Source organism: Sciurus carolinensis, chromosome 9 (genome assembly GCF_902686445.1).
Source record: "Sciurus carolinensis chromosome 9, mSciCar1.2, whole genome shotgun sequence".
Lineage (NCBI taxonomy): Eukaryota > Metazoa > Chordata > Mammalia > Rodentia > Sciuridae > Sciurus > Sciurus carolinensis.
Genome location: NC_062221.1, coordinates 82,629,376 through 82,642,885, shown reverse-complemented (window position 1 = coordinate 82,642,885; position 13,510 = coordinate 82,629,376).

The following is a 13,510-nucleotide window of genomic DNA, read 5'->3' as shown; positions in this document are numbered from 1 at the left end:
AGATGGAAGCTTAGGGTGGTTTTGATTTGCATTTCTCTTATTACTAGAGATGTTGAACATTTTTCCATATGTTTGTTGATTGCTTGTAGATCTTCTTCTGTGAAGTGTCTATTCATTTCCTTAGCCCATTGTCGATTGGATTATTTGCATCCTTGGTGTAGTTTTTTGAGTTCTTTATAGATTCTGGAGATTAGTGCTCTATCTGAAGTATGATTGGCAAAGATTTTCTCCCACTCTGTAGGCTCTTTCTTCGCATTGCTGATAGTTTCCTTTGCTGAGAGAAAGCTTTTTAGTTTGAATCTATCCTAGTTATTGATTCTTGCTTTTATTTCTTGTGCTATGGGAGTCCTGTTGAGGAAGTCTGGTCCTAAGCCAACATGTTGAAGCTCTGGACCTACTTTTTCTTCTATAAGATGCAAGGTCTCTGGTCTGATTCTGAGGTCCTTAATCCATTTTGAGTTTAGTTTCGTGCATGGTGAGAGATATGGGTTTAGTTTCATTCTGTTGCATATGGATTTCCAATTCTCCCAGCACCATTTGTTGAAGAGGCTATCTTTTCTCCATTGCATATTTTTGGCACCTTTGTCTAGTATGAGAAAATTGTATTTATTTGGGTTTGTGTCCATGTCCTCTATTCTGTACTATTGATCCACCTTTCTATTTTGGTACCAATACCATGCCGTTTTTGTTACTATTGCTTTGTAGTAGAGTTGAAGATCTGGTATTGTGATACCCCCTGCTTCACTCTTTCTGCCCAGGATTGCTTTAGCTATTCTGGGTTTTTTATTCTTCCAGATGAATTTCATAATTACTTGCTCTATTTCTGTGAGGTACATCATTGGGATTTTAATTGGAATTGCATTGACTCTGTATAGCACTTTAGGTAGTATAGCCATTTTGACAATATTAATTCTGCCTATCCAAGAATATGGGAGATCTTTCCATCTTCTAAGGTTTTCTTTAATTTCTTGAAAGTGTTCTATTTCTTTCTATTTTTATAAAATAGTTTGAGGAGCCTTAGTTCTTTCAAGGTTTGGTAGAATGCATCTGGTCCTGTGCTTTTCTTTGTTGAAATGTTTTTTTTATTTCTGCTTCTATTTCATTGCTAGTTTTTGGTCTGTTTCAGCTCTCTATGTCCTTTTTATTCAATTTTGGCAGATCATATGCATCTAGATCTGGAGTATCAATGTTCAAAAAAGTCTCTACGATCTGCTGAATTTCTGTGATATCTGTGGATTTCTCCTTTACCACCTCTAATTTTATTAACTTGGGCTTTCTCTCTTTTTCAAAGTGTCCTAGAGTAATATAGATTGAGACCCCCTTGTAGGTATGGTATCCACAGCCTTTGGGTTAATTCTGTTTTTGTCTAAGCAGGAGATGTCTGTAGGTGGGACCGAAGGGCCCACCCCTATCTGTTTCTACTTGGCACCTGGTCATTAGTTTGGGTTTTTGTCTCTTCTATTCTTGTATTAAAGTATAGCTGAAGATTGAGTGATATTAATTTGTGTGTGGGGTAAGGTACACTATATTTTGGTTGATGTCAGTTCAGCAGCAGATTCTCTATCCTGTGAACTTGTAGTAAGCTCCCAGCACCTCACAGAACAGGACAAAACCAACAAGAGCAACAATAGATGCAAACAAAAAAATAGCATTAAAATAAATACTCAGTTCCTATCATGACACCTACAACCTTAATTACCACAAAAAGCAGGAATGGTGGGGTCAGCAATTGTCAACAGTAAAAACAATAGCATGAACTAGAACTGGCTTTAAAGCAAACAGCAAGCCAGGCATAGTGGTGCATGCCTGTAATCCCAGTGGCTCGGGAGGCTAAGACAGGAGGATCTTGAGTTCAAAACCAGCCTCAGCAATGGGCAAGGAGCTAAGCAACTCACTGAGACCCTGTCTCTAAATAAAATATGAAATAGGACTGGGGATGTGGCTCAGTGGTTAAGTACCCCTGAGTTCAATCCCAGGTACCTCCCTGCCACCAAAAGCAAACAACAGGTGTCAACTATGTCATGCACAGCAATAATCATTTCATTAGTATTATTGGTAGAGGCAGAAGTTTCATAAACTGATTATAAAAGATGGTAAAAATACAGTTAAGGAAGAGAAAAGAAAGTATGCTAGGAAGGTTGAAAAGAGTTTACATTTTCAAAAAGGAATGGAGAGAATACAGAAGAGATGTAAAAGGTGATGATTATAAGGAAGGAATAGAAAAAAAATAGGAAAAGCACAGTAAAGGGAGAGAGAAAGAGAACAACAGAACTTAGCTTTCAGCAAGAAAAGAAAGAAACAAACAAATGAAAACAATACCAAACCAAACAAAACTATACAAAAGACCCTAACCCTCAAGACAAAGAAAAATAACTACCTAAAAAATGCTAAAAAAGACATATGTGTGTGTACATATGTCCCAGAACCAGTTAGCACCTGAGGAACATTTGCATATGCACACACATACACACACACACACACACCCCACAAACATACCAAAGACAGAAAAAAGTTTCTTAATAAAAAATGATGGAATTATCTCCTTGGAGGTCGTCAAAATAGCTGACAAAAATGGATGGTCACTGTCCATACCCAACAGTCTTTCTTTCCATTTCTTCTTGAGCTAGGCAGTGAACAGGAGCAAAGGCAAGGGCTGGGGGTTGTTCACCCCTTCCTCTTTTTGTGTTGCTCTGTGAGCTGCCACTTGCAGTGGCTGAAGCCTGTAGATGGTTGAAATAGTTCTCAGCTTCCCTTTTCACTAGGGTGAGGTAGGATGGAGTGGAAGGTACTATTGGTCGGAGTTTTGTCTGCACAGATCAGATCAGTGCACTCCCAGGGCGGAGATGCTGTAGAGTTCTATGATTGGAGTTCAGTGGGTAGGACTTAGGTCTAATCGGTCCTCAGGGGCTTTGTTGGGTGGTGTCTGCTCTGGAGAGATTAGATCAATATACCCCTAAGGCCTGGCAGTTGCTGATCTCTGTCAGGGGTCTGCCTCTCAGGAGCCTCCCAAGAATTCTACTCATGGGGCAGGGAAGCCCATCATCCACACACTCTAATGCCCAAACTTAGTACCTGAGAGTATTCACACATGCCTGTTAGGATTCCTGACCTGCTTTAGCTGCTCATGTGAGTTGCCAGAGTAAAAGAAGGAGCCAGTTGGGCTCTCCTTCTGCATTTGGGGCACTCAAACGCAGGTTTGAGCTCAGCAGGTGGAAGAGGATGCAGATGCAGTTAGGGTATGAGACATACTTTATTCAGAGGTGGTGACAGCCTCCAGCCTCCAGCATAAGCTTTAGCCCTCAACCAATTACATTTTAACCCCCATTTTGCCCCCAAGTCTTGTTCATAGGCCCCTTTTATAAGCAGGTCAAACAAAAAAAGGCACACTGCTACAGGTCACATCAGTGAGTGCATGCTTACCAACGGATGTTCATGACCTTGAGCTCATTCACTAAGTGTTTCTGACCTTGATTACACGCTAACCATGACACAGCTGTTTCTGTCATGGATACATACTAAAAAGATAACACAAAATATAACTTGATCTGCCAGAAGACTCAGCAAGGAAGCCTAACAATAGCCATTTTGGGCCTGCCCCAATGTTTTGATTTTACCAACTTGACTCCTCCTGGGTATGATCTTCTCTGTGCCTGCTTCACTCCTGTTTTGCTAGGTATAACCTAGGTCACACAGCAGGCACTTACTGGGACAGCGTTTGCTAAGATCTCCCAGTTCCCACAGCAACAGCTGCTGCGTGGCCACTTCAAGATTTCTCCTGCCTTAGCTCTCCCTGGCTGGGAAACAGAGAGTGTTTCCAAGCACCTGTGCATAGTGCAGACTCTGGATCGGTTAAGTTCAGGCCTCTTTTCTGATCCCAGGGTTTTCCACTCCCAGTCTGTGTTTCTCTCTCTTTTCCCTCCCCTGCTGCTGCATAACCAGCTCAGCTCCAATGTTCTCTTTCTCCTTCGTTTAATGTAACCAAATTTCTGAGCCTCTGACTGTCCGGTATTGAATTTTAGTGAAATCCTTCTTCCACCCACCTCACTCAGGAGCAGTCCTCCGGCTGCTTGAGTCCCTAGCCAGGGAGCAAGTAGGAGTGCAGCCTTCCTCTAGTCTGCCATCTTGAATTGGAGGGGTGAATCAGGAAGTTCTCAAATTCAAGGCCATGATGGGCAACATAGTGAGATTCTGTCAAAAAGAAAAGAAGTGGGCATAGTTCAATGGTAGAGCACTTGTCTAGCCTGTCCAACTCAGGGCTGAGCAGCATGACCAAAAATAATGCAGAAGAGAAGTTTCTACATGAAGGACGCCGGTACTATGTAAATCACCAAGACCTTGGACAGAATATGTAAACTGGACGTTGAAAAGAAGTAATTAGCTATAGAATATGCTGCAGATAGTATACCAAACTTAGAGAAATTAGTACTATTAAGCTGCTGAATTTTCTTACTGGAAAAAGATCCCTTCTTGAAAACTAGCAGAGCATAAAGACTAAATAGAGATCAAAGGGCAAAAAACAAACAACATTGAAAATAAATAGAACTTCTTTTGTAGTTCAGGGTATGTGAATGAGTTCCCTGTTCTCATTATCCCTGTTCATTCCAAATAAGCAATCATTCAACTTCAACCTGAGGCACAGTGAACAGTGTATATATACTGCAATCACCTTATTCTTCAACAAATTATTTTTATACATTTTCTATTGGCATATTATAGTTGTATGTAATGGTGGGATTTGTTGTTACATATTCCAACATGAACACAATATAACAATATAATTTGACCCATATAACTCCCCAGCATTTCCTCTCTCCTTCCTCTCCTCCCTCCTTTGGGTCCCTTTCCTCTATTCTACTGATCTCCCTTGGATTTCCATGTGATCACACCCCTTAATCCCCAACCCTACCCACCTTCCTTTTCCTTTTTCCTCTCTTGCTCCACATATGAGAGAAAACATACAACACTTGACCTTCTGAGTTTGGTTTATTTTGCTTAATATAATGTTCTCAAGTTCCATCTGTTTTCCTATATAAAATTTCTTTTACTTTATGGCTGAATAAAACTCCATTGTGTATATATGCCATATTTTATTTATCCATTCATCCACTGATGGACATCTAGGCTGGTTCCAAGGTTTGACTATTGTGAATTGTGCTGCTATAAACATGGGTATGCATGTATCACTATTGTATGATGATTTTAATTCTTTAGGATAAATACCAAGGAATAATATGGTGGTTCCATGCTTAGCCCTTTGAAGAACCTCCATATTGATTTCCATATTGGTTGTACTAATTTACAACAGTGTAAAAGTGTTCCCTTTTCTCCACATTCTCTCCAGCATTATTTATTGTTTGTATTCTTGATGACTGTCATTCTGACTGATGTGAGATTAAATCTCAGCGTTTTCATGCAAAATTTGTGTTTTGACTTGCATTCTCCTAAATGCTAATGATGTTGAACATCTTATCATATCTTTGTTGGCTATTTGTATTTTTTTAATTATTATTTTTTAAAAATTTTTTACAGACTGCATTTTGATTCATTGTACTCAAATGGGCACATCATTTTGTTTCTATGGTTGTACACGATGTAGATTCATACCGTTCGTGCAATCATACGTGTACATAGGGTAATGATGTCTGTCTCATTCCACCATTTTTCATACCCCACCTCCCTCTCATTTCCTTCTACATAATCTAAAGTTCCTCCATTTTTCTGTGACCCCCACCCCACACCCCCATTACATATCATCATCCACTTATCAGGGAAAACATTTGGCCTTTGGTTTTTTGGGATTGGCTGATTTCACTCAGCATGATATTCTCTAATTCCATCCATTTATCTGTAAATGCCATAATATTATTATTCTTTATGGTTGAGTAATATTCCATTGTGTATATATACCACAGTTTCTTTATTCACTCATCTGTTGAAGGGCATCTAGGTTGATTCCACAATCTGGCTATTGTGAATTGAGTTGATTAGAATGGCTATTATCAAGAACACAAACAATAATAGATGTTGACGTGGATGTGGGGAAAAAGGCACTTTTACATTGCTGGTGGAGTTGCAAATTGGTGCAGCCACTCTGGAAAGCGGTGTGGTGAATCCTCAGAACACTTGGAATGGACCCACCCTTTGACCTAGTTATCTCACTCCTTGGTTTATACCCAAAGGGCTTAAAATCAGCATACTACAGTAACACAGCCGCATCAATGTTTATAGCAGATCAATTCACAATAGCTAGATTGTATTTCTTTTTTAACAAATATTTTTATTCCAGAAACCTGAACTCAGCATATTGTGAGCTCCTACAGGGCAGGACCAGATCCCTTCTGTTTTTCTCTGTAGAAAATCTTCCTCATACAGTTAAGTATCTCTTTGTATTGATTTTCGGGGGTCAGATATTGACTTTCTTTTTCTGCTGTATGCATGTCTCACAACTCTTCTTTGTGTTAAGGAAGGTCAAGTAGGCACAACTGAAGACCAGTTAAATCTCAATTTAACAACCTCTCCTCCAGGCCCAAACTAATGGATGGAGCCATAGTGCTGAACCTTCAGACACTGATCTTTTCATTCTTTTTGGAATAAGCAGTATGTTTCCTCAGCTTCCTACTTTGTGAAGATCGTAAACAATCACGTAGTCCATTACATGTCAGTCCGTCAATGGGAAGGTGTTATCGGGCACTTCTTATGTGTCTAACATTGTTGTGGCATTTTATTTTGATTACAAATGTATGACATTTTGACTCTCATACAGAATATATTATATAAAAGATTTAATCATTTCCTTAAAAATAAGTAAATATGGTGTTGCACTGAGTGAAATTTAATGCCTACCAGGTCATGACACGTTCTTGATCAGGTTTGCTTTTGTCTAGCATGGGGAAGAACTGACTCAATATAGCAAGTCACTCCTCCTCATAAAACAAATCTGATCTTGTTTTCAAGGATGGTGTGGGAGATTCCAGGCTCAAAAAGCAGATGACATATGGCAACTGAAATGCCACCAACTTGAAAACGGAAGAGACCTTTGCAAGACCGGAATTCAGTTGTTTGTTCAATTTTTCCAGCACAGAAACCATTAATCTCTGAAAATCAAACAGGGAGAAATTTGTTTAAAATGCAGTTTGGAAAGACATTGCAATTTTCCCAAGTTCTCAGTCAGCATAGAGAGGCTGATAAGACTTCCAACTTCTAAACTGCTAATAATCAACATTTTCTAATAAAACCCAGGATTTGCAAGTCACATAAATGGTGTCTGACTCCAAGTCGAGTGTCTGGCTTTAAATGATCTCATTGCTTGATCTTTTTGTCCTTCTAATCGCTTACTACCAAACACTCCAAGGACAGAAACAACAACTGAAAACAAAACTAACCTTGTGTCTTTCTTGGTCGACCTTTGGTATAGGTTTAGGCAAATTAAATAAAACAGTGTTTTATTAAAGGTCTATTTTTAGAAGCATTATACTGAAGTGGTTTCAGATAATTAATTACTTTAATTTTGGGTATTGTTTTGGTTGGAGAAATGAGCAAAAATATATCTTGAAATTTGAATTTAAGTAGACTTCCATTTCTTGAGTAAGATGACATGAGTTTTTGCTACTGGCGGATGTGATTACTAGGTGTACATATTGTGTGAGTTACTACCTACTTGTTTATAAATAAACACGTTGCTGATAACACAGCAGCTGAGTCTCAGAACATAGGTTGAGGCAAAACTGTAAGTGAAGTGGAATGAATAATTCAAAATTCAGGTTTTATTAAGAACATAGTGATACTGGAGGTAGAGATCAGTTGTAGACTGCGTGCTTAGCATGCCTGAGAGGTAGGGTACAATGCCCAGTCCAGAGCAAAACCCAACCCCCCTCAAATCCTCACATCACCTTAAAAATGTAAGTGTCACTGCATATTTAGTATGTCAAGATGGGTAGCATATTTACAAATACGACCCCCTTGGTGGTTCACTGTGCTTCTTTATGCTGTGACAGATCAGTCAACGTGTTCATGGTCAAATGATCCAGAAAAGATTTAAAATTCAAATCTATATATATTAATAAAGTGGATAAAAGCACAACAATCTTAAGTATCAGTTCAAGGATTTTTTTATACACATATCCAAATAACTGCTAGTTAGATCAAGATATAACACATATCCAGCCGGCCAAGGTTTCCTTCATGCCCTTCCTCAATCAAAACCCTGACAATGGAAAGGGAGAAATACTGGAAGATGATATTGACCAAATTATATTGTTATATTGTGTGCATGTGTGAATATGTAACAACAAATCCCACCATTATGTATAATTACAATTCACGCACACAAAAAAATTCCAACTAGTTCATTCAGGTATCATTCACTTATTCTTTTTTGCTGCTGTGTAGTATTCCATGGCATTAGTCTTCACAAAGTTATGTATTCATTCTCCTATTGAAGGATATTCTATTTGTTTCCCATTGGGGGGTGAAAATGGATATAGCGACTGTAAGTCTTCTTATCTACATCATTTGGTAGAAACAGAGCAGCTTTTACTTTTTAGTAATGCTTATTTAAGATATAATGTTTATACTTATTCCTCTTTCATAATAAACCCAAGGAGTCATTAAATCGTGAACCCAGAGGTTCCCTGAAGATCAGGATTTGAGCCCTGAAACTGTGCTTATCAGTGGTAATACTTCACACTCTAGTCTGAGCTCCACTGGACATATGTAGTAGTGCAACAAGACCAAATGCACAGCATTCATCCTGGATAAAGGCACTAAGAGCAAGTTCCAGTTCATGTTTCCTTCATTGTAATTTTAGGCAACTTGCTTAACCCATACTTCACACAACTTTAAATACAGGATGATGGTAACAATCCACTTGGATTTAAAACATGCACATGTGCTTGTATACTGTGTACTGATGTGCTGTTGTTAAATTTTAGAATAATGCCATTTTTTTCCGCCCTTCTTTTCTTGAAAATCAGTATTTCAAGTAGAAACTTTAAGTAAAAATTATGAGTATTTTCAAAACATCTACCAGGTGTTTTCTTTATTAATATGATTGTTTTATATATTTAGATGATTAAGATAAAAAGTCACCCCTCAAGGCTTCTTATAAACTCTAAATCATGCAGGAAACAGGCTCAACTACACATTAATTGCAAAGATGTGTTTAGTCTTCTGTAAAAATTGTTGCTCTTACTGCTGTTGCTTATCTGCTTGATTTTTGCAAACAGATTAGAAGTCCATTATTCATTATGCTCTTAATTTAATTTTCATCTTACTCCAATTAGAATGGCTATTATCAAAACACAAACAATAATAGATGTTGGCGTGGATGTGGGGAAAAAGGTACACTTTTACATTGCTGGTGGAGTTGCAAATTGGTACAGCCATTCTGGAAAGCAGTGTGGAGATTCCTCAGAAAATTTGGAATGGACCCACCTTTTGACCCAGTTATCCCACTCCTCAGTTTATACCCAAAAAACTTAAAATTAGCATACTACAGTAACACAGCCACATCAATGTTTATAGCAGCTCAATTCTTAATAGCTAGATTGTGGAACCAACCTAGATGCCCTTCAACAGATGAATGGATAAAGAAACTGTGGTATATATACACGATGGAATATTATTCAGCCATAAAGAAGAATATTATGGCATTTTCAAATAAATGGATGGAATCGGAGAATATCATGCTGAGTGAAATAAGCCAATCCCAAAAAACCGAAGGCCAAATGTTTTCCCTGATAATTGGAGAATGATATATAATGGGGGTAGGGGAGTGGGGAGTGAGAGAAGAATGGAGAAACTTTAGATTATGTAGAGGGAAATGAGAGGGAGGCGGGTATGAAAAATAGTGGAATGAGACAGACATCATTACTCTACGTACATGTATGATTGCACGAATGGTATGAATCTACATCTTTCACAACCATAGAAACAAAATTATGCACCTCATTTGTGTACAATGAATCAAAATGCAGTCTGAAAAACACTAAAAAATAGATAAATAATTTTAAAAAATTATGTTTTGAGAGTTGGGCAGATGTTCACTGGGAAATAGTTAAAAACTAGTATCTTTTTATAGGTGCAAAGTAATGCTCACACAGCATGTTAAGTGGTGGTAATGACTAATTTTCTCATGATTAACCAGGAATAGAAAGGAGTAAGACCAATTACCAAGGTGAAATTTTGCTAATTTTTTCCCCATAATTTTTATTGGTTTATCTTAATTATACATAATAGTGGGGTTTGTTGTTACATAGTTGTACATGCACATAATATAACAATCTAAGTTGGTTCATATGATTCCCCAGTATTTTCTCTTTCCTTCCTCTACTCTATGGGTCTCCCTTCAATTTTTGTGAGATCCCTCCCCACTTTCTTTTTCTTTTACCTCTCTACTTTCCACATATGAGAGAAAACATACAATCCTTGACTTAGCATGACTTTTTATAAACAGTCATGATGGGAAGCAATTTCTATTTCTTTAATACCCATTCATAGTTGACCTTCATTTAGAAAATAAATTCATTGATTTAGTCAATGAAGATTATTTAGTTGTGGTAGAAATACATTTAAAATAGCTTATGCGTAATCATGAGTATCAGTAACAAGTTTCAATTTACTGGTTTTAAACAACTGCAAAGTATAGGAGTATAATTTGCTTTAGGTATGGCTTCAGGCATGGTGTAGAGCTCAAATGATGTCATTAGTCTCAGTTTCTCGTATCAATTGGAAGTGCTGGACAAATGATAGCCAGTAGTCCAGTCTCCCCTGCTAGCTTAGCAATGGTCACAGGTTGGGTTCTCTCTACGCAGATGTTAAAATGAAGTTTGCAGTGCAAGCTCTTTACCTGGGTGTCGACCTGGAGAAAGAAGAGTGGAGAGACAGAATTGGGCAGAGGAAGAAATCAAAACAAAATTTGGTTCTGACAAAGCCTCAACAACCTGGTGAGGAAATTTCCAGCGAATTTTGACGTTTAGAGTTGTTTTACATCAGAACCAAAAGGCTGGTTCTTTGTACTCCCGTTTCACTCAGTTACTGGATTCCTGCTGCCCTGGGAATATTGCAACCTCTGGCAGGATGGATCTCTACATCTAGGGCAATTCTGAGGGAGTTGAAGCTGAAGGCTGTTTACCCTGTACAGTTGAACCAAATATCTTTCCTTGAAAGGGGATCTTCATGTCTACACAACTTGCACATTATGTGCTCATATCTTCTTCTTTAACCTGTATTTGGAAGACTGCTTTGTAGACAGAACCACAGCCCCTGCCACTGAATTTGATTTTGGGGTCATAATTAATATTTCTCCCACCTCCAGTATCCTTTCTAGGTTCTTCCTACTCTTAGATATTCTGTGTAACTTTCTCAATGGTCTTTGTGTAGCCATGACCTAGATCCTCAACCAGATGAGTCTGAGTACTAGGATGCCATGTCCATTTGTCAACAATCTCATCTGGGCAAGAGCACGGAGAAGAGCCTTGTGCATGGACTGGGTTCAATTCTTAATCACTGCTGTACAAAGTTGTCATGTGTTTGAAACAGCACAAATTTATTTTCTTACGTTACTTAAGTTCAGTAATCAAATTATTTTCACTGAACTAAAGCCATGTTGTTAGTAGGCTTATTTTTTCAGGAAGTGCTAGCTTCTAATGTCAGTCTGTATTCTTTGGTGGTGAAACTCTACTCCATCTTCAAAAGTCACCATGCCAATCTCTGATTCAGTTATCATTTTACCTTCTGCTATTCTGTAGTCAAATTACCATCTACTTTCTTCTTATAAGGACACTTATAACTACCTTTAGGGCCCACTCAGATGGTCCAGGATAACCTCTTCTTCTCAAAATCCTTCATTGCACCTATAAAGACTCTTTTACCACATAAGGTAACATTCACATGTTCCAAAATACTGTGGTGGTTAATTTTATATGTTCACTTGGATGGTGTCTTTGGCTGAGATTAATATTTGAATCTATGAATTCTGAGTAAGCAGATTTCCCACCATAATGCAGGTAGGCTGCATCCAGTCAGTTGAGGCCTGAATAGAACAAAAAACACTAGCTTATTGTGTTAGCTTTTCATTGCTAACTTATTTTCATTGCTGTGGCCAAGAACAACTTAGAGGAGGAAAAATTTATTTGGGGCTTACCATTTTAGAGGTTCAGTCCATGGTTGGTGGACTCCACTGCTTGGGGACCAAGGTGAGGTAGAACATCATGGCGTGGTGAAAAATAGTTGCTCAACTCACAACAGTGAGGAAGAAAAGAGAGAGAGAGAGAGAGAGAGAGAGAGAGAGGAGAATTTGAGAGAGAGAGAGGAGTATCTACTTCTGTCAGCCATCCCCCACCTGCCTACAGTTACCACCCAGCAATATATTCAAATTATTAATCCATTAAATAATCCATCAATTAGATTACAACTTTCATAATCTAATCATTCTACCTGTATACATGTATTGACAGATGAGGTCTTCAGTAGATATCTCATGTCCAAACCATAACACTTCCTCAAGCAAAAGGGGATTTTCCAGCAGACTATCTTTGGACTTCTGCACCTGGCTCTCCTGGGTCTCTTTCAGCCAATTGTTGGACTGGACAGTTGCCATAAGCTCTTTTGAGTCTCCAACCTGATAACCCACACTACAGATTTTGGACTTCCCAAACTCCATAATTGTTTGAGCCAATTCCTTAGGTTTTTATGTCTACCTACATTCTACTGGTTATTTTTCTCTGGAAAACCCTGGCAAATGCACACCATCTATGAAAATTATAGTAGAAGTTCCAGGCCTATATTCCAACTCTCCTTAGCAACGGGTCTTCATTACAATCCTGTGTTGGGTGATCTGACTCCAAAACTTTACCTGCTTCTAAGACTGTACATGATATCGACTTTCTTCAATTAGTTTCTCTGAAAACAGAAACTGAGCTAGTCTTTGGGTGCCAGTTGTTTGCTATGGGGAAACATCTGTGAAAGGAAGAGGAAGGAAGAGGGATTGGGCAGAGGGAGAAGTCAAACTGTGATTCCCAATCATACTGGGAACCAGCAAGCATTGCATGTCAGTTTCCTGCTTCGGGTCAAAATGAAAGAGTCCTTATACTCCTCCCTCCCTCAGTCACTCCAGGTGGGCTGCCCCAGGAAGGGTATCATCTCAGGTGAAGCTGGGTTTACAAATTTAGACAGATGCTGAAAGAACTAATAATAGGAGGTATTTTCTGATTACATTCTTAGCTTTTGTATAAAAAATTTCCTAAAAGAGTCCCATTGAAAAGGGCAGTCTTTTCCTAGAGCTGTGGTAGTTAGAAAGTCCATTTTTTGGGTGGCGTGTGGGCTCTGATTGGCCCTCTTTGTCTTACTCTTTTTTTTCTTTTTTTTGCCTTCTTGTCTTACTCTTCCCCAGTCACCGTGGTCAGAAGCATGAGCTCTTCCCATCTGACAGGTCCAACTACCAGGATCACCATTGCAGTCAGAGATGGGAAGAGTGGGTCCTTCCATCCTGCATGCAGAATCAGTCCACTCC